Genomic DNA, 8,734 nt, shown 5'->3' with positions numbered 1-8,734 from the left:
TAAATTCTTGTTTCAGATTAATGGATATAAGTGAAATGAAATGGTGAGATTCTAATTAGGATGCATTCATGAAAGGAGATAGCTTTTTAAAATCTAATTTCCTGTAAGGCCTTTAAATAAGACCAAGTTTTAGCAAATAGAGACTGCTTGAAGACTTGCTTTAATGAGTGCAGAGGAATAATATTTAATTAAAACATCAAGCTAATTTGTAAGTGAAAGTTTCAAGAAATAGAACCATTTGTACTAACAAATAAGAACCACTAGCAGTTGTTCAACACATTCTGCATGCCAGCCAATGTATACTACACACTCTACTATACTTCATTAATCCTCAAAATGAGCATACGAAATGTGCTGCTAGTATTACCATTTTACAGATAAGGCTATGAGGCTCAAGTAGTTAAGTTTTGTCCCAAAGTCACTGAGCTAGTAAGGAATAGAGTAGGAATAGAACTACAATATACCTCACCCAAAGCCCATGCTCTTAAAATCACACTAAATAAAAGGTCACAATATTTTAAGTTTCTTTCCTAAATTACCACACATTTTGATTAAGTGCATCTTTTATAGTATCCTGTGGAGCTCACAACTGGGTAAACTACAGATGATTTAGAAACAGTAATCTTAGTGGAAAAAAATCATGCTATTTACTTTGTATTTTATAAGAAAAATATATAAAATATTACATATAATATTAAATGTACAAAATATTAAATATTAAATTCATGCAAAATTTTCAAATAAAATATTTTTAAATCATTAAATAAGAAATGAGTTTAACATAGTTTGATAGTAAGTTTATGCTTGATATCTTACTCTGTATTTGTTGACCTACTGCTGTGTAACAAATTACCCCAAAACTTAACTTCTTAAAGTAACACACATTTAATATCTCACAATTTCTGTAAGTCAGAAATCCAGCCTTGGCAAAGTGGCATATTTCTGGCTCAAGGTCTCTCACAAAGTTGCAGTCAAGCTGTCAAACAGGATTGCAGTCTCATCTGAAGTATCAGCTAGGGAAAGATCCATTTATAAGCTCTCACATATGTTTGTCGGCAGGATTTAAATCTTTGCAGATTGTTGAATGGAGGATCTCAGTCACTCCTGTTGGAATGGAGTTCCCTTCAGTTATTTGCAAGGTGGGCCTCTTCATAGAACAGCCCACGAAAAAGTAGTTGAATTTTCTTAGAGTGAATGAGCAGGAGAGTAGGAGAGGGTATGCAGGATGGAAACCACTCTTTTTAGAACCTAATCTCAAAAATGTCATCCCTACCTGTCTGCTGCATTCCATTCTTTAACAGTGAATCAATAAATCCAGCCCACACTTTAGGAGAGGAGAGTATATAAAGGTGTCAAAACTGAAAGACAAGGATCACTGAAGGCCATCTTAAAGGCTGCCTATTACAATGGTTCTATACAATTACTATTCATGATCAGAGAACCACTAGTATTAATCTTCTCAAATTCTGGATCATCTCCATTGAAAAAAACTTTCTTCACCAAAGTGGATAATGAAAAATTTAAAATCATGTTTACAGCTATTTAAAAATTTATAGTAGTTGTACTTAAAGATTCTAATTATTTTCTTTTATTGACAAATACAATGTTGAAATTTTTTGTGCTGCTACAAATGAACTTTAGCTTCAAATTTTTTCTCACATTAAACAATATGACAAATCTTTAATTTGCAAAATATGCATGGGTTGGGAAAGCAAGAAGAGAGATGGCTAAATGGGCACAGCAGCCATAAACAGACAGGAGGAGCCAATGTTTAAGAAGGTAAAGATTTGCGGCTGCCACCTGGAGCCGCATTCACAAGGAACTCCTCTCTGACTTCTCCACATCACACGTCAACCAGCCACATTGTGGCCTCTGCACTATAGTGTTTGGGTACCTAGGAAATACGCTGGAAATTCTCCAGTGGATCTGGGACCTCTTTTTCATAGTCATCAGTAGCCATTCTGCAACCTGCTGCTGGAATGCATCCAGGAGGTAAAGCTCATACTTGAGTATGTTCTGTACTACCACTGCTCACACTTTAATGGGCATGCAACTCACCCAGGCATCTTGCTGAAATGCAGATTCTGACTAAGTAAACTCAACACGGTGACAGAGATCCTGCATTTCTAACAAGCTCCCAAGTGATGCTGACACTCATGAGCAGCAAGCCTCTATATAACCTAGTTAAAGACTGAGAACCACACATTGCTCATCATGTTTGCTGCCACTGAGGATGATGCGGGAGTAATGCTAGACCCACTCCTGCAGACTACAATATGAAGGTAGAGTAGACAATGTAGTTGTCCTACCCTGAAACCTTTAGATCTCTTTTACTGATACTATATTCCCATTCCCCCCAGTTCTATGGGCTTTGCATTTAGGATAGGCATTCTGCAACTTTATTCAGAGGATTGCCGTTGGGCTACTGCCCTCACATACCCAGAACCAGTAGTGCTTGATCATCCCTGTCCCATGGGGGCAGCCTGTAGCCAAGACTGACTATTGTGGGAATAGGAGAGTTCAGCTTCCTCACTTCAAGGTGGGAGGAAATCTTCTGTGCCTTTATATTTATCTATTGCTCATCCTCATTTATGTTCCAGAGCTCCCTGCAGAACACAGCTTCAGATTGAGGCTGGGACTTCACTAGAAATTTCTGCCTACTTAGCATTGACCTCTTCTCTGTCCAGCTCCTTCCACTCTCTCACAGGAGTTTTTTCGAGTGCTTTTTTGTTAAATCACTTACACATGTATCCTTGTCTCAAGTTATACACTAGAGGAGGATACTTGCTGCTTGAGGCAACTGACTAGGCCAACCTAGGCCCTGCTTTCCTCCTGGAGGGCCAAGAAAATCAATATACCTGGCAAGCCTACGACTGGCATACTCGTTGGGAAGCTCTATGCTGGAGAACCAATTTTGTGTAAATATACTGCACAGCGAGAATTGTGGAACCCAAATAGTTTGCAGCCGTCCTATTTTCTTATCAACAAGGCAAGATATCCACCTGTTTGTGCATTTGTAAGCCTCATGTTATTGACAGAGATGTCACTGAACCATGTCCTCTTTTATAATTTTCAAGAAGAAAAACTGTATCAAAGATGTAAAATTATTATACTCTTCCAAGTCACTTTTGCCAGTGATTCCTAATTTTTTCAGCAATCAATTTTAGCTGGCCTGTGTCCGTCAGCCTTTGCAGTTTGGGCTACAGTGTGCAAACAAGAATGGTGAATTAAATTGAAGACATTAACAACTTATTTAAAGTAGTTGCATTTTACTTCAAGGACAAAAGATGAAGTCCTTAAGTTTGTTCATAGGCTTTTGGTATTTGAATTCTCTTTAAAGTGAAATATGAAAAAAATCTGTGCTGGAAAGGAAGCTACAAACAGTTTCATGAGGTTATGTAATGGAATAACGTCTCATTATTCTAATATGGGTTTGTCCCAACTAGTGGATAATTCAAAACAACTGCTACTTCTCTAATGCCTTGTTATTCTTTAATAAAACAGCTGATAATTCAAAGTTAGTTTGTTGAAACTCACATATTTTTGTCTTTTATTTCCTGCTCTTTGCTTCTCTGATTCATTGGGTTTCACCATAAAGTAAAAAATAGAGCTAAGAATTGTGATAAGTGAAAATCAGTAATACACTGACAATTGTAGCTTAAAGGGAACTACATTTAAATGTGCATTTATATTTCTTTATCTATTGCTCATCTTCATTTATGTTCTAGACTCCTTCAAGCAAACAGCTTTGGATCCACTCTGTTTCTGCTGCAGGTTTTAATAATAGTAAAGTTGGGTGTTTCTTTCTGCAGTTAATCAAAACTACTTCCCAACGAGACTGAGCATGGCTTTTCCACATTTAAACTGCAGCTGTTTTTCATATGACAGTGTTCCAGAAAGGATCTTCAGTCGGCTAGCCCCCTGAGAAGGTGGGCAGAGTAAGAGACATTTCTGTTGTCCATTATTGCCTACCATTTCTGTTCCTGGAACACTCAAAATAAAACGATAAGTAGTTTTGTCCTTACAAAAATTCTTTTCCTCCATCTTTTTTCTCTAAGTAGTTTAAACACTCAGAAACCAATTTTTTGGCTACCCATCTTTTTTGGCTATTCATTTCTCCCGAGGGAAAGGAATGCTAAGGAAGATTTTCTGTTATAGTTTGTCTTTTACCATAACAATGACAATGACAGAATCAAGCACCTCTTCCACTCAATAGGTGTTTGTCGGATGCCTATTGTAATTGCCTGACAGGTCCCTCCTGCCTACTGCACAAACAAAACAAATTCACAGAGAGTGTAGTATTATAGTAAAGAAAGAGTTTAATTAATGTGAGGGTGGCCATGTGGAAGATGGAGTTAGTACTCAAATCAGTCTTCCCAAAGGCTCAAAGGTTAGAGTTTTTTAGGGATAGTTTGGTGGGCAGGGGACTAGGGAATGGGTGCCACTGAATGGTTGGAGATGCAATCATGGGGATGTGGAAAATGGTCCTCATGTGCTGAGTTCACCTCTGGGTGGGGCCACAGGACTGATAGAGTCATGAGTCGCGACTCCAGGTGGGCTAGTCTGAAAAACATCTCAAAGGGCCAATCTTAGGTTCTACAATAATGATGTTATCTATAGGAACAACTGGTGAAGTTATAAATCTTATGACCTCCAGAACAATGGTTAGTTATCATTTAACTGTGCCTACATCTTAGCAGAATTCAGGCTCTTCTCATAATCCTAACATTTTGGCCTTTTATTAGCTTTAAAAAGGTGGTTACATTTTGGAAAGGGCTATTATCATCATTGCTTTAAGGTTATACCTTAAACTTAGTTACTCCCCCAAAGTTAGCATGACCTAAACCCAGAAATGACTGGAGACAGCTTGGAGATTATAAGATGGAGTCAACTATGTGAGATTTCTCTTACCGACATAATTTTGCAAAGGCAGCTTCACCATCATAGGTCTGTGGGCTAAAACAGAGGAAATAAGTTCAACACGGCTAAGTTCCTCCATTTAACAAGTTCATAATTTTGGGGTGGGGGATAATAGAAAAATCAGCCAGTGTTTTCAAAACAATGAGGTTAATTACTTCAAAGAAATACATGTGACGTGGGCACAGAGTTTAAGTAACTTGCCCAAGTGACATATTTTTTAAAGTGATAAATCAAGAACTTGAATCCAATAATATTACACACCCATTTCTATGGTTTTTCCAACATTATTTCACACTGCTTTTGTATTAAGCAATTAATCTCATGGTTTTGGAAATAATGGCTTATTTGACAAGTGGAAAAATTTGGGCTTATTCAACTCTGCCTTCTCTGTGTCCCAGTTTTCAAATCTGAGAAATAAGAATCAGGCCACAGTGCCTTGATTTTAAAGCAGCATTGATTTTAAAATACCATACTTAATAATAGGTTGTAAGGGGAAGAAAAAACACTACATTAAATGTACCCACAGCTGCAAAACACCATAATTTCTGAAATACTGAAGTATGAAAAAATGTGAACATAATTATATATAGTTATTAGAGGCTGTGAAGGGTAGAGGGGAAAGGAGAATAGAGAGAGGTTGGTTAACACATAAAAAATTAAAGCTAGATGAGATAAATAAGTTCTAGTGTTCTAAAGCACTATAGGGGTAAATATGGTTAACAAGAATTTGTTGTATATTTCAAAGCTAGAAGAGAGAATTCCAAATGTTCACAACACAAAAAAATGGTAAACATTTGAGGTGATGAATATGCTAATGATCATTACACACTGTATACATGTACTGAAATATTCTGTATTCCATAAATATGTACAATTGTAGCAATCAACTAATAATAGAAGGAAAAAATGGTGACTTATACAGTATGTGAATTTTATTTTAATAAAGCTATTTTACAATAAAAATATAAAATAAAAATGTGAATAAATATATAAAATATTAATATTAAAAATATCCTACACAATGCCTCAGGAGAGTCTTATTAGGATAACTGAGAATATTTAAAAAGTACCCTACTCATTACTTAGTATACAATAGATGTCTTATAAATGGTACCTCTTATTGCCATTACTATTACTTAATTAAGAATAAGATACTACTTAGATGGAAGGAAAAAGCTTCACTCTCTGACTCCTTAGAGAAAGTTTCTCAGTGGAGGCAATACTTAAGCTGGCTCTTCAAGAATGATTGTCCCAGTGGATAAGGAATGAAATTGCCTTTGAATCAAAGGGAATGAAATATGCAAAGACAGACTGGTGTGTTGGTTTCTAAGAGTCTAAAGTAGTTTGCCACAGCTAGAGTACAAGGCATGCATGCCACAGTGATGGCAGACACAGCTGGGACTATATGCACGGCCATGTCAGGAAGGGCTTTGAATGGACTTTGGATGGCACGACTTAAATTTGGATTCCCAAATGGACAATGACAGTTTGAGTTCTAAAACAACAATTTGGGTTTGCAAATGAAAAATTACAAAAATGAGAAATGGGCAAATGATACTTGATATTAAGCTTCCATACAATTTCCATTTTGTCGCCATTGAGAAAGAATAATAATTTCTTTGTTTCATTTTGCTAACAGAGACATATTAGAGCTATATGTTTCCAACACTTTTAACAATATGGCATTTCCAGAGTAAACTGATTTCTTGCCTTTCTAGTAGGCTTAATAAGTCATAGTGACCTCTCTCAGTCAGAACTCATCCATTGCTGTACAATGTGTAGAACAGGATATAACTTATTTCTGAGGACACTGTTGCTGAGCTAAAGATTGAATGACTTGCCCAAGATCTCATAGCTAGCAAGTGACAGACGTGAGACTCACATCCATGTCTTCGGACTTCAGATCAGAAGCCTATAAGACTTCTTTGGAAGGAACTCCTCTGGGTCTGTTGTAATAATAGAATTGGACTGGTCTATCTCATCTTTCCAAACATAGCTTTCCTCTGGACCTTTTCTCACACAGACTCTCATGCTTAGAATGCCCCTTACTCTCCTCCTTATGACTTTTTTCCCATTTATCCAAAGTCTGATCACCAGAAGAAATGCTTCAAGCCCTTACTCATCCGAGAAGCCTTCTTGGCTTCTTCCAGTCCATGCAGGACTTTCTCTGTGGCCCCTTCCTGTACTCTTTTGTAAAAAAAAAAAAAAAAACAAAACCCAAATACTTACAGTGTTAATCTTTGACTTTTCTTTTCCTTCACTTTCTTCCCAGTAATTTTCCTATGATTATTCAGAACCATCAATATTACCTTGAGTGAAAGTAGGATTTTAGAGCAAGAATGAAAAATGTAACACAGACCTTTCTTTGGTCATTTCCATGCCAAAAGACATTTGTATTTTTGTACTTCAAAATGGGCTTTTGAGACTCTTAATAAAAGACTGAAGAAAGTACCACATAAAATATAGACTATAAAAATAAAATCAGGAATGGAATGAAAAAGAAACCAGATAATCCATTCACCCAATGCCCACATCTGTACTCAGGGGATACTATTGGTAGACTACATGGAGCTGTCAGTGGGGGCAGACTCTTGGGATTGCCAAACATTATCAGTGGCCAGCACCAAGGTGGCACATGGAAGTTTTTGTTTATTCAAGCAAGTACCCCCATGTCATCCAAAAGGAGAAGTCAAATTAGAGTGGCTCCATTGTGGCAGGGTGTGGACTCTCTGTCAACTGCTGTCTTAGTTGCCAGTAAGTCATCAGAAGAAGGAAATCCACCAGGCCAGGGACATTCCTGTATGCCATCAGAACTGACCACGGTTCTCTGTTAATTGTCCAGGACAATGTGAATGTTGTCCCTTGGAGTTGCATGATGTTATGGAGTTGGTCCAGGAGAAAAGATTTCCCAATTTATCCAGCTAAATAAAAAGATTTTGCAACCTTCACTCCCAGATGATGATGTGAAGGGGATGTGAAATATGAAGTTTAGTTTTGGAAACTGGGGGCACAGGACAGTGGTGAAACCCAATTCCATTACCATGTATAATTCCACATATTATTAAAGTTTTCATGTATTGGTGTCTTCACCCTACAACTAAATTATAAAATATTTTTTGGCCGAGACTAGTCTTCTAAGACTAATTGTGTATCTCGAAGACCACTTATGGAAACTAGATGTTCAAAAACTTGATTAATTGATAAGAGGAAATCTTTTCCAAGTCATTTACAGTGTGAAATCTTAGATTTGGAACCCTTAACATTTAAAAATAGTTTTCTCCAAAACCTATATTTATTCATGAAGTGATTTAGGTCTTGGTAGATATTGCACACACAATTTTACATTACTGGAATTATTATAACAGATGCATTTTTGTCTTCAGCATTTGTCTCAAAGTTAGGGTGGTAGTAAATGGGAAAACCATGGGGCCAGGAGTCTTCAGGATAATACCTTTATGAAGTCTTTCTTGACCAACTAAACTCACAGGGGGGAAATGTCTTTCTTAATGTCTTCATTCTTCATTTTACTGTGCTGGTGTTTCTAACAGAACTGCAATTACATCAAAATATTTTCCTATTTATACATTTAACTCTCCCTCTAGATCAGTGGTTCTCAGTGAAGAGACATTTGGCAATGATGACACATTTTAGTTGCCACAACTAAGGTGGGGAGTGACATTGAATGTAGTGGGTGGAGGCCAGAGATGTTGCTAAACATCTTACTATAGAAAGGAGAGCCCCCAGCAACAAAGAATTATCTGCCTCAAAATGTCATAATTCCAAGTTTTATGCCCAGCTATAGAAGGTACATTTT

This window comes from Pongo abelii, chromosome 7, assembly GCF_028885655.2.
Source record: "Pongo abelii isolate AG06213 chromosome 7, NHGRI_mPonAbe1-v2.0_pri, whole genome shotgun sequence".
NCBI classification, from domain to species: domain Eukaryota; kingdom Metazoa; phylum Chordata; class Mammalia; order Primates; family Hominidae; genus Pongo; species Pongo abelii.
Note: the sequence above shows the minus strand (reverse complement) of the source record.